Source organism: Haliaeetus albicilla, chromosome 3 (assembly GCF_947461875.1).
Source record: "Haliaeetus albicilla chromosome 3, bHalAlb1.1, whole genome shotgun sequence".
Taxonomy (NCBI): Eukaryota; Metazoa; Chordata; class Aves; order Accipitriformes; family Accipitridae; genus Haliaeetus; species Haliaeetus albicilla.
This window is the reverse complement of record NC_091485.1, coordinates 39,187,962-39,201,426: the sequence shown is the minus strand read 5'-3', so window position 1 is coordinate 39,201,426 and position 13,465 is coordinate 39,187,962. Positions and strand designations below refer to the sequence as shown.

The window sequence follows — 13,465 nt, the reverse complement described above, 5'->3', positions numbered from 1 at the left end:
CCTCTCGGCGGCGGCGGCGGCCGGCTCGGCGCCCCGCCGGTCCCCCTGTCCGGGCGGGCGGTCCCCCGCAGCCGTGCGCCGGGGCCTGCTTTCGGGGTCAGCGGGGAGCGGGTGGTGCCGGAGCGGTGCGGCGGGGCTGGGACGGGCTGGCGGCGGGGCTGCCCCCGCGGACGCCCGGAGGGCTGCGGCGGGGGGCGGCGGCGGCGGCAGGGGCGAGCGGCCTGCCTCCCCGGCCGAGCCGCCGGTCGCGCCCTCCCCGCCTGCTGCCCGGTGCCGGTGGCGGCGACGAGGAGACGCTGCGTTTTATGGGTTTACGGCTAGTCATTGTGGAGGTTAGCCTTTTAGCGTCGGTGGTAATGCGAGCGGTGGGCTCCGTGGGGTCTGCTTCCAGAGCCAGCGAGTTATTTGTTTCCTCTGTAATTTTTAAACTAGGGCTGTTTCCTAGCTTTTTAGCTTGGGCTTTCTTTGAAGGGTCTGAGTTTCCTATGGGGCTGCCAAAAGCTGCAGTGACTTTACTGAAATAATGAACATGCACTGCAGTGTTTTACTTGGGATGCTGAGCTATTTCTCCCTCCAACTAGTAAGACTTGGCAGTCCGTCTAGAAAGAGACAAAGATCCTTGGCTTTTTCATTTCCACGGTATTGTTCCCTGCCCACATTACATCAGTGACAAGATGAACTGTGCTGTATTTTGTTTCATCCGACTGTGTTGGAAATACTACAGAAAGGGTCATTATAACTATCAGGACAGAAGGGAGGCTTTTCTTGTGAACACTGCCCTAAATTTCTGAATATGCGCTGGTGTGGCTTCCCAGCAAACAGTGATAAAATTATATTCTGGCGGAAGTCTCTGGAGAAAATTTGGAATTACCGTGGAAAGTGTGTGTTTTGGTCGGAAGTCTGCCGGTTTTGGCTTCTAGGGATTTCCTATAATGTCTAGATTGAAAGGTCTGTTTCCATGCTCTGAAGTATGTTGTCCTTACAGAAGATGATGTCTTTGCTCTTTAGGTGTGCAATGGTAATTTTTTGTTGTTTACATTTGGGGGGGGGTATCTTATTAAGTTATTCTGCTTTTTCATGACTTGCTCTGCTTCATTTATGCATATATAGAAAATACAGAGCTACTAGTCTCTTTTGGCATTGTCCCTGGTAGCAGTGAAGCTCTGTGTGTGTGTGAGCATTAGGCATGTGTATGTTTGCGAAGGAAGAATCAACAAAATACTGTGTTGATAACCAGGAATTTGAATGCCTATGGAAATAATTATTAGTAAGCAAATGAAGTCGCAGATATGTTGACAACTCTCCCTTCCCCGAGTATGAATGTAATAATTGACAAAAGCTTTGGGTTTATGACAAATTAGTTTTCCACGTAGTGAGAGGGTTAGGATGTTTTCCATTTGTACCGCTTGATCTGAGTTGTACTTGGTGATGGTGAATTTTCCATACATATAAGTCTTCTTGAAAGTCCAACCTAATTTAGTGGTTTTGTCCTGTGCAAGTAAGAGAAGAGTCTCTCTTGTTTGAAGCATTCATGGGCTTCTGGGAAAAGCAATAGGCAAAAGGGTCAAGGTGATAGATTGTATTTATTCCTTTTCTGCATGGTCTCCAGAGTAGGGGATGCATGAAGTGCATACAAGCTTAGCATATTAAATATGGTATTGACATTTAAGGTTTGGGTTCCCCCCCCCCAACTTTCAAGCTTCTCAGTGGATTACTTGTTTTCTGACCAATAGGCTGTAGGTATGTTAGAGTGAGTCACAGGGAGAGGTGTTTGAATAATTTGTGAAAAAGTGAAAACTATATGTGTGCTTGAGCAAGTATTGTTTCCTCTGAGTAAGCCAGAGAAATAAGTTTATGCATTAACAAAAGGGAATTAGGATATTTAAGTGAGGGAGTCTTTGCTAATATCGGCCAGCTGATTGGAGTACAGCTATGTTTTGCTGTCTTAACTTTCTTTTTTTTTTTTTTTTTCCCCTGAAGTCTCCAGCAGACAGTAGGATGTGAATGTCTACCAGATCTGCAATTACAGGCTGGTATAAATGATGGACTAAGAAGCATCACCAGTGGGATTAATGATTCTATGTAACATCTGAACATAACTTTACCTTGCAAGTCTCCTGTAAGACTCCTAGTATTCCAGTTCCACTGCTGTTCAGAGAGGTCTGAACCCTTGCCAGTCTGTCATTTTCAGCCTTCTGCTCTGGCTAGCTTTGAGCAAGAGGAATATGTACAGCCAGCATTTTACAGTTAATACACATTTGGCAGATAGTCTTAAAAAATGTAAGGTCTTGAAAATTGAATTCCCACTTACAGATTAAAAGTGACATGATTGAGGCATAAGATGGTTTAGGATTATCCCTTCAGCAAGAAGGTATTTTACATGGAAAACACAGGTGAGACAAACGCATGCTGTATTAGACATAACATTTAATTGTGACAATGCTAAGCAGGCAAATATTTCTCTTGTAATATATTAAGTGAAATTTCAGTTTAATGTTTTGTTGAAGTTTCACTAAATGGGTTCAAAATGGGCTGTTTGTTGCTTTTTTAAAGCTTAAATAAAGTGGTGCTGGAAATGACCTCGAGAATTCTGGTCTACTCCTCTCAGCCCCAGGAAGGATAAATTGTACTTACAGTATTATTAACAGATGTTTGTCTAATCTGTTTGCTTAATCTGTTTTTTAAGATACAGTCTTATGAGTTGCGGTGAGCTGACATAACTCATTATTGCTGAAGGTTAAAGTCCTGACATTGGGCATGTATTATTACTACTTCCTTTATGCCATCTCTGATGCTTGTCAGGTGTTTGCTGATGCTGTTTTAGTGAACTGAAGAAAACTAACACTAGCAGGAAACTGGGTAGCTGCCTGCCATCTCTTTGAATAAAGTAGGCTTAGTGAAGTTTGTCAGAACTGATTTAAGGGAAAGGATGGTACCACTAGGCTGTTGAAACCCATAAAAGCCTCAAATAATAGAAATTATGCAATCGCACTAGACAACTTAACTGCTCTTAATAGTGCTTAACTGTTCTTGTCATGAGAGTTCTTTCCTAATACTGAATTTAGATCTTCCTTGTGGTGATTTACACCTGTTACTATCCCCAGTAAATGTAGAGAAAACCTTATTCCTTTTCTCTTTGCAATTTTCTTTTATGTATGAATTATTTCCCTGTAGTCGTCTTTAATTTCAGTGTTAACAACAAAAATACTAAAAGTGACATCTATTACCTGGAGGTAATTTGTGATATTTATTGTTCAAGTCCAGTCAAGTGAAAAGCTGCTATTGTGTGGGTTTATACAGTTGTCTGAGTTAATAATTGTCTTTGAACATGAAATAATTTTAAATGCTAATGTTAAAAGCTGTTTTTAGGGGCACTTGAATGGGTAACTGTTGAAACGACTAGGGCATTTCACCCTGGTGAGATTGAATTTAGGTTCACTGTGAGATCGAGTGGACATTAAGTAGTACCTTGGATTGTAAGTTTAGGGTGTTCTTTCCAAATGTTACAAAATGATGTTTTTTAAATTAAAGCTGAGCTTTCAGAGGGCAATTTTGGATTCTTTGTCTCATCTGGGTTTTAACTTGTATTGTTAATAGTAATAACAAAGAGTTTCTAAAACTATACTCATTTAGTGTGAAAATTTTTAGTCTGTTTTTTTTTAATGAATAAGGTTTTATATTGAAAACCACTTCACAAACATAGCAGTGAGCACTTTTATATTGTGTCCTGCATTGCACACCCCACTCTCCTCCCCCTCCCCCCAAGTTGAATTGACAGAAACATATCACAAATGAGTAAGAAAACTTTGGCCTAACCTGCTATTTTTGACTCATTTCTATCCCTCTACCTTGTAACTGGTTCTACATTAACTTCAGTGCCCCCAAAAATGGCATCAGTGGTATCTAGTAGCAGTGTCTGAATAGAAGTAAAGATCTAGTTTTGGACTTTCTGTCCTTAAATGTTTGATGATGGTAAAGAAAGAGATCTCCTAAGGGTGAAATTGCATGAAGAGAGAATAGAGCAAATAATAGTAGACACAATTTGAATCTCAGAAATGTAGACACTAGGTCTCTACCTGAAGTACCAAGTATTACTGTGTACTAGGTAGTACCATGTATATCTGGTATTTGATAACCTAGTTCGTGATCCCTCTTTACTGCATCTCCATTTCATGCATTTAAGCAATATAGCATCATGCTTTGTGACTCTTCATGTGATATATACTGGAACAGTAGACTGCAGATCATGCACATGGAATCCTAGATTTGACTTAAAGAGGATGCAGTGGGAAAAAGTCACTATGAGCAGCTGGAAGTATACTGCACTGGTGGATTCTTCAGTGAAAGGTACACGCTTCCTCTGAAAAATGTATTCCCCAACATCAAGCAAGTGCTTTGGCCGCCTTTTGCTGTGTAACTCCTCTTTTCAGTGTTTGTCACCTGATGCAATCCAAACATGTTTTGCTCTGCATGTAGCATTACAAGTTACAAGACATAATTGAGAGGTGTATTTTTATGGTCTGAACATAGGCATTGGTCTTTAATCCCATGGCTGTACCTTTTTGCTGGGAGAAGTGTTGGCATGACCTATTTTTCCCTTGCAGCTGCTCATTTCTGCTCCTGCATTTTCCTCTTAGTTGTGTCAACTTTTTTTTTTTTTTGATCAGGTTATTTTTAAGCCCTGGCCAACTCATAGTACAGTTTCACAAGTGATCGTGCATCTTAGTAAGGAGGAAGCAGTACGCCACAATGCTAGACCAGGAGTAATGAGCAGTGGGGAGACAGAAGAAATGCCTTAGTTGGCCCTGTTACTGAATGTGGAACCTTACCCTAAATGCCTTTCTTTCCTCGTCCACTGATTTCATAACTTTTCTTCTATACCTTTCTAATCCCCTCCATCAGTGTTTCAGTTGCTTGCTCTTTTATTAGCTTTCTCCTGCTGTTTCCCATATCTCTGCTGCATGAATAATTAACAAGTTAAAATAATGAAATAATTTTCATGATGTGATTCCTAGCCTCTGGAATTAATTCTGTGTGTTGCTGCTATGCTTGCAATTCCCTTCATCTTGTATTTATTGTGTCTGGTTGCTGAGATTGCATCTATTCATATGAGAGGCAGAGACTGACTCTGACTCTACGCACAGCACGGACAAGTTCTGATTGGGGATTTCATGCACTACAGTAATTTTGTGTGGCAGTTCATTTTTAAAATGCTCTCTGAGTTTTATGACCAATTAAATTTTTCATATGTTGTACTGTAAAGCAACATTGGTACTTTCATTCTGCAAAAGGTCATAGGAGCTTATTTCATGGCCTATAATTGCCTGTGTAAGATCTAAGCAGAATAATAGTTTAAAGTCCCCATTAATTAGATTGTCTTAAATCACCAGAAGTCAATTCTTCTTTGTCCAGATTGTGTAATAGTATGTTTTGTGCTTTGTATGAACCTCAATTTTCTGATGCTATCTTTAAAGAGAAATCGGTTTGAAAACAGAGATTGTAGCTATGGGCCCCTTAGGTTGTGAAATATTGAGTTTTAACCATAAAACAATTTTACAAGAAGCCGGCATTAGTATGCGAATATTCAATATTCTACATGAACTAATAATGTAGTAATGTAATACAAATACAGGTTGTTGGAATTAGAAGTGTTTTGTAAGGCATGTCTGTTTCAGCAGCTTTTCTTTAAAAAAAAAAACCCTGTCTTTGCTAAGTAAGTCTGTTTTTTTAGGTTGCTTGAGAAAAGCAACGGTATCCAAATTAGGTTAATTCTGAGTCAATATGGTAATATGCTCAATTATGAGTTAATAAAGTATCATAAAAACCATGTAATTTTCTGACATTTCTGTTGTTCTGCTGTTTTGGCACATGGAAAGTAACGTTGAGGACATCTGCAGTTGAATCCTTGTTTCTTCAGTTCTTCTATTTTCTGCAAAGCCTATGGGTGAAAAAACCCTGCTAATAGAATGGTGATTTGTTAGAATGGTCCTCTGTCATATCAATGACCATTGGCTTATTGCTTTCTTGCGTTTCCCTCATCACTCAGTATCTACAAGTTTCCATTGGTTTTCTGCTAAAATTGTAGGTTTCTGAATGTACTCAGTCATTTTCTAGCATAGAGGATCTCAGATTCATAACGGTATTTCCAGGTAGTCCCAGGTTATAGCTCACATATAAGAAACACCTTTTGGATTGGACTAAATCTGTTGTATTTTGCCCTTCTCAAAAATTCACTGAATCTGCATGGAAATAGTGAGTAATTTTGCAGCTCAAATTAGATTCCACCCCCCCTGAAGTGTGAAACCGAAGTAACTTGGTTGTCCTTTACTGTGTAAATCTTTTTTAACACACGTCAATACTTTCCACGTGTGAATTTGTACAGTTGGGTATCTAAGATACAAATTCATGTATCTCATGATATGATTAAAGGGAGGTAGTGTATTCTGTTAGTTAGAATATCATTTTCTTGTAAATGAAAGGCTGAGGATGGACGTACTAAAAACTCGAAGAGCTTCATCTTAATCTTGGAAATCATACTACATAATGCATTCAGTGCAGATAGTCCTTTGTGTGCATTCACAGCTAAATGAAATGTTCAATTCTACTTGGGAAAATTCTTTTGTATAAGCAAATACAAATGCTTGGTGTGTGCATGCACGTGCATGTAGGGTCTTACAGAAAGCATGTATCTGGGACCAAGAATTGAACCTAGACTTCTCAAATTCTGGTTCAGTGTTGTGCACAGAAATCCTCATAGGAAAACTTGGAAGAGTTTTTGTTTCATTAGATGTGAAGTTGTCCTCAGTTTGTTCTGATTATGTCATTAACAAGTAACTGCAGTGTAAATAAGAACCCCGTGTAATCCAGCAAGGCAGCCTGCCAAAGACACAGTATTTTATTATAAAAATGCAGTTCTGGAAAACTGGATTTAAGGGTTAGTTGGGGAATTGTTTATTTGTATGTTTGCATCCTAGGTGTATTGTAAGGAACTTGTAGCCAAATATTTTGTTTTCTTTCTGGTTGAAAATAAATTTGTGGCTATTATCTCACCTTCCCTGCCCTCCTCCCTTCCATACCCTGAGAATTTTTTATTTCTGTTACAGCAGTCTAACTCCTGTTTTCTTCCCACTTCCCCCTACTTTGTACACCTGTGATATGGCAATCTGATTTATTATCTTCCTGACCACACTCCCACAATAATTATAATTAAAGAGATTCCTGAGTCTGCTTTTCATCGCAAGGTAGAGGGCAAATTCTTTCCTCAGCTCCTAGCTGAAAGCGTGAAGGAGCCAAAATTTGCATCAGGCCCTGCTTCTCTGCTTGCCTGAGCATCAGAAACAGTATGCTGCAATGAGAATAATGAACATAGCTCTGTATTAGCAGAAGATTTTACTATTTCTCCCACTCCTTGCTGCCAGATGAGATATGTGGAGAGAAAGGCTGTTTCCTCTATCAGTGATTTCCGCCCCCCGCCCCGATGTAGCTGGAGGCTACTCTGACTAGTAAAACTGGATATTTAATACATGCAAAATACTACCTGTTGCCCACTGTAGGGCAAGGGGTCAATTCTATCCCAAGGTAAAAAAAACAAAGGAAAAGATACAGGAACCTCTTCCAAGGCTGTGAGGGAAAAGGTTATAATGGGAAGCTTGAGACTTCAGTAGGCGAATCAGCCTTGGAACAGGAAAGGTTTAGCATCTTTGTGTGCAGTCTCTGTCTGATGTGGTGGTTCTTAGCGGTCTTAGAAATTGAGGTACATGTGGTGTTGGGATGCTGACAAGCAAGTGATTTCCTGAGGGACTCAGTTGTACATCTAGATCAGAAAAAGTTAACACTCTTACAAAAAACTCTGTTTTTTTAATAGTATAGTCCTGTAGCAGAGGGACCATAGCTGTCATGGCAACTGGCCTGTGTCATTTCTTGCTTGATGTTTGTAGCTAACATACTCCATATATTGATGTTGTAGTTGATGGCGTGCTGAGGAGGTTTCACATTTAGTCAGGCATGAACTTGCACTTTCATGTTTTTAAAGTTTTCAGTAAATTTCCTGTGCAACAGTAATCTCCTGAAATGTGTATTTGTGGTGGTGGTGGTGGGGGTCTTGTCAGTAGTGCCCTGCCTTAGCTTCTCTTTGGGAATGATGAAGGCCTGTAACCAGTTTTCAAAAAGTCTGGAGTACTTAAATGTCCTTGTTTATTATCTGTGGAATTTTAGACTTTAGATTTCAGCAACTGCAATAATTGAGCTTCTCCTGGTATTGGGCAAAGAAAAATCCATACAGTTTCTTCTACAGCTGCAAACATGGTGTGAATCTGCTAAATAAAAAATGTCTATGTATCGAAGTAAAGGGGAGGAGTTTTCTTTGATGTTCTCACTTATTATGAGAGATCTAGAGATTAACTTTATGAAGGTTTTGTTCTGTCATTTCTTCTGTTGTAAAGTTGAGATACATTTCCTTTAGCATGGCGATAATAGGAATTTCTGCACTTTTCACTGGTTTTAAACAATATATTTAATCAGTTCTTCCTAGCTTGTTTTCATTTGGACAAAATAAACTGACTACACCTTTGTCCAGATAAAACATCTAGTATTTAGTCCACAGATTGACAGAGGAAATAGTAGAACTTTATTGCCTGAATTTAAAAAAAAAAAGGTTTTTTTTACCTTGAGAATCCCATAATGTCCCAAAGACTTAAAAAAAAAAAAAATTGTTGTCCCCCCAGTTTTTTTCCTTCTTCTTCCAAAGAGGATACTGGTTCTCTTCTGAATATAGTCAGCCTGCTTATATCTTTGTCACTTCAGATTATTGTGAGAATTTTGCAACCTACCATAAATGAAGACTAGAAGTTAAACATAGCAAATTGCAGGTACTAAATTCCTTAAGTTTTGCTTGCAGGAAATGTATTGGACTTTTACTCTGTGATCTGCATTGAGTTTTAGGCTCTTTTAAGGAGGAGAGACTTCATCTCTCTAGGAGTGTTGAATGGTTGAAGCTAGGTTAACTTGATGTTTTTCTTTTTCATGTGATATGGCATTATTTTTGCCAGTGCCCTCCAGCTTAAGTTGAGGCCCAAAGGGAAGTTTTGTGTCTTAAAAGGCCCTTGGTTAAAGTTCTTCACCTACTACCTTTTGATACAGTAGACTGTAAGTGAAATAATTTCCTGTGTACTACAAAGCTAATCCATTTTCACAAGCTTTTTAGGAAAGATGATTTGAGAGGATTAGACAAGAAGTTAGTATTCATGATTGGTTGACTAAGTAGGAAAGACTATTATGACTAGTGAAGCTTAAGACTTTTTTCTTTATCCTTAATACTGTTGTATTCATATGAGAGCGTGGAAAAGATGCTATATACTGAAAAATCTATTTGTATTGAGACCAATTTGGGAGCCAGGAGGTCAAATTTTTCTCTTATGCTGAATGTGGCAGAGGGTCTGCTTAGGGTGGGAGGAGGCAAAGATCGATAAGCTAAAGAATACATCTTAAGCTCATTCCTTAATGTAATAATACACATTACAGAAGGTATTTGTTTCTGACAGTCCTCAAATTAAAATTAAGATTGTTAAAGTTAGGTACAATGGTTTTTGCATTTAATGTATCATGAAAAATATGAAGGCAATTTCTTTAATTCTGTCTTGCTTGACATGGTGATGCTGCACTTAGTGCTTGGAGACGCATAGTGGTTGATGGTTATTGTTGACTGGAGCCATAGTTTTTATTACTAATATTAATTTAAACAGAAATTCTTCTTTCAGACAAGAGTTTTATTTAATGTCTGCAGTCATACTTCCAAGGCGCTTTTGGTGTTGAATGTAAGCAGTATTGCTTCCACAGTAATTGCTTTTAGCTGCATATCTTTACCCCTCCTCTTGTGCTGAGATTTGCACTCCTCTGACCCTGCAGAAAGCTAGTTTACCAATCTACAGCAGCAGAAAGCTCTTTCCTTTTTGTAGCAGTAATTTTCTGCTGATTTGGCTCTCCTTGGCTTTCTTGCAGGATCTGAGGAGTGTTGGTGCAAGGGAAGGAGCAGGGACATGCAGTCAGAGGCAACACTGACGCAAGTTGTTTCCATTGCAGTTGGAGGAATGTCCAGAACAGCTGACAACTGTGGAATTGTTTCACTTTCTCCCCAAACAAGAGTGGGCTGAATAATTCCCTGGTGTTATTCAAATTGACTAAGGCACTGTATTTAGTATTCTTGAAAAAGCATTGTGCACCCTGTATCTTTTATACATTAGTATTCACATAACTTCAAAATCTGTAATTTTATCTTTATTAGATGAGTCCATGCTTCTATATTTTTCAGATATTAGTTAGATTTGACTTGGTAAAAAGAATATTTTAAAAGGGCTGTTAACCTTTGAACAAATGCTTGGTAAAAGTACATTAAGTCAGAAGAATCTGTATTTCTTCCTCTTTTTTTTAGCCATAAAACATCCAGTTTGGAAATTTGGGTTAATAGACTTCTTCAAAAGATGAAATTTTGGTTTTGTTTTTCTCATGTGTATGAATAGTACATTTAGAAATAATGTACAAATGAAAGGTTACTTTCCTGTGAAACTGAAAGTGCCTTTCTGCATTTTTTACTGAAAAGTAGCTATGGTTGTTACAGTTTATAAACAAAATGTCAGAACATGAGGATCATTCCTGTCTTTTGTCTTTGGAGAATTGCTTAAAATGCTTAAAAGGCTTGCTAGTGTGTGTGTATAAATGGGCATGTGTGTATATATGTGAGTATATGTATGAAAATACATATATAGTTATATATGAAAATGTGGTAACTGAATAAGGGTATGGTGGGTGCTGCATAAATTCAGAAAAGAAACAGTAGTCATTGTACCATTTGCTACCATGTTGTCCTGTGTCTGGCAAGTCACGGGACAAAATCATATCCTAAACATACCAATTTCTGGAAGATTTGTTGCTTTCACTTGATCTTTCTAAGAAAGAAGTTTATACTTATTAGATTACTAGCCTTTATCATTTACAGTAAGGTTTTAGAAGCACTTTGTCAGAATGAACAATAGACAAAAACACATTAGTTTTACACTGTTGTAAGTGCTTCAGGATGATGTCAGGTGACTGTTGGGATTGTTCTTTTTAGTCTTTTTTTTATTATTATTATTTTATTCCTTTCTCCAGATTCCTCGTTGTTAGACATCTCCTTCAAACTTTGTAGAGCTTGCCCTGAAGCATGTCTTAGGCCAAGGACAGTCATACCGTAATAGTTGTTCTCTATGTAACTGAGTTGCCAAGTCAAACAAATTTGGATTGACTGAGTACATGTGTGCACAGTTGTTCAGCCATCCGTTTCTGCTGAATTTAGTAGAGCACACAGTATGCTGATTATGTTGATTGGCAGAATTATTTTGAATCCCAGCCTGAAGTGCATCCAGTTCTGTGAAGGTATTTGTGGGTAGGTTTGTTAGGGACCTGTGTGGAGCCCAACCCCTGTCCTAGGAGAAGTGCCTTCAGGGAGTTTGGATGCCATATGCCAGTCTGTCCAGTGCAGCACAGTGATAACATTCCCGGGAACTGTCAACATACAGGAGATAAGATAGGCTGTACTGCTGATAAATTTGCTGGATCATGATAGAAGAGAAGCTGTGGCAATAAATGTATTGGCTTCCATTTCATGCATGCTGGCATTTGTGAGAAGAGAATTGATCAGTAGCGGATGATTGTTCTGCAGATGAAGTAAAACTTGAGGATGGAAAAAGTAATGTGCATGGGCATTCTTCCTTAGTAGCTCTTCATGCTTGCTGTAGAAGATGCCATGTAAAGGTCTTACCTGAAGTTTCTTTTGTAATATTTGTGAGAGCAAAGAATAAGGACTGACTAAAGGCAGTGTATGAGAGTTGTGCCACCAGTGCCTTCTGTGGTTTGTCCCCCTTGAGAGAAGGTGAAGATCAGATAATTTGTGTGAAGTGTTTGATGGCAGCCTATTACCTCTGCATTTTGTGAGATTGTTTTGAAAGCAGTATGGTTTTGTTGAGTGCACACATTGATCCCCATCTGTTTCATTTGTTGTATTTTCTCCCCTCTACTGTCTGGTTTGTGGCATCGCTTTCTTCACGTTCCTACCTGGTGGCCCTGGCCCAGGTACAGCCTCTCAAACTCTGTGAAAGTTTCAGGTGTCTTTATGGGGCCCAGTACTTCACTTTACCCCAAAAGTGCCAATGAAAGTGAGTTTGGTAAATAAAGGATATGGATCTATTGCAAAAATACGGATTATTAATTATAGTAATATGTAATAAAGTTTTAAGCCAATCTCTGCTTTTTATGAATTCTGATAATTTCCAATGATATCATTGCTTTGGGAAAAAGAAGGAAGCAGCTCTGGTCAAGAGTGGACTTCTAGGTCTTCCATGGACACCTAGGCTTGTGTGTGTTGTCATGAAGTGGTGTATACTTTCATCCCCGCTTCTCATGAAGTGATATTCTTTGCTGGCTATGGGCTGTGCCACCAATTCTCTGCAGGGGATGAAAAAAAGATCGTGCTGCAGAGAGTATGGCAGCGCCTACACAATACAGGGAGGCCTCCAGTGAGGCAATAGTTGCTGAGTTACGGTTTCCAGCATTGAGCTTGCTTCTCAGTTGCTGCTTCACTGTCTCTGTGTCAGTTTTCTCATCCTTGTTGAAACCATATAGTGGCCTGTAGCACTGCCAGAGCAGTGAGACAGCTCTTACTCTTTTGTTGCAGTGGTCTTTTAAGCCTCTCCTGAGGCCTCATAAGGATGTGCACTACTTCACGTCCATCTGGTCAGTGGTATTGTCTCATGGATCATGTAATTATCTGTGCTCCCAGTTTGGGCTCCCTGTGCTGCTGCTTTGCCTCATAATTCCAGCAGATCCAGGACTGCTGCCTGCACGCAACTAGGATAAAGGGGCTGTGTTTGAGGTGTGCCTAGCACATAATTCACGAGCAGTTTCAGTGGTCCCGCCTCTGGATTGTGGGCTGATTTTGGGTGGGCGCAGGGTACAATGCTAGGTGTGAGAGCTTGTGCTCTTAAGTATGGAGTGACAGTGTCTTTTGGAGCATGGGTTTTAAAGTGCTCAGTAATTGGGGAAGAGAGGTAGTTGTTCCTTAGAGTTGAAGTGACTTAACTTGAAAAAGGAGTGACATAGGGAAAGAGAGAGAATCCTGGCTTTGGAAATGAACTTGATTCTACTGAGCGTTCAGGTGGAGAATATGGTTACAGTTTCTAGTTTCTGTAGTTTTTTTCCAAAACCTTACTCTTTGTTTGACTGTTATGAGTCTTCTGAACACCTGAGTCAACCAGTAGAGAGTATAAGCCTGAAACAGTTTATAAAGGGGGACTGTGAAATGTGCTTTTGTCCTTAGTCCACAATTTAGTGATTGGAAAGGGTTTGGTAAAAGCACCAAAGCAATGATATCCAGAGGACTAACAAGAAAGCTACTAATGTAGGTTAATTAGACCCATAACAAACCGAAATAATTCAA

General features: G+C 39.4%; 1 protein-coding gene across 5 annotated transcripts in view; it reads left to right on the top strand.

Moving 5' to 3' along the window:
* Positions 1 to 13,465, top strand: part of PDE7A (phosphodiesterase 7A) — a 78,500-nt gene that overhangs the window by 859 nt on the left and 64,176 nt on the right. The gene's annotated exons all lie outside the window — the stretch shown is intronic.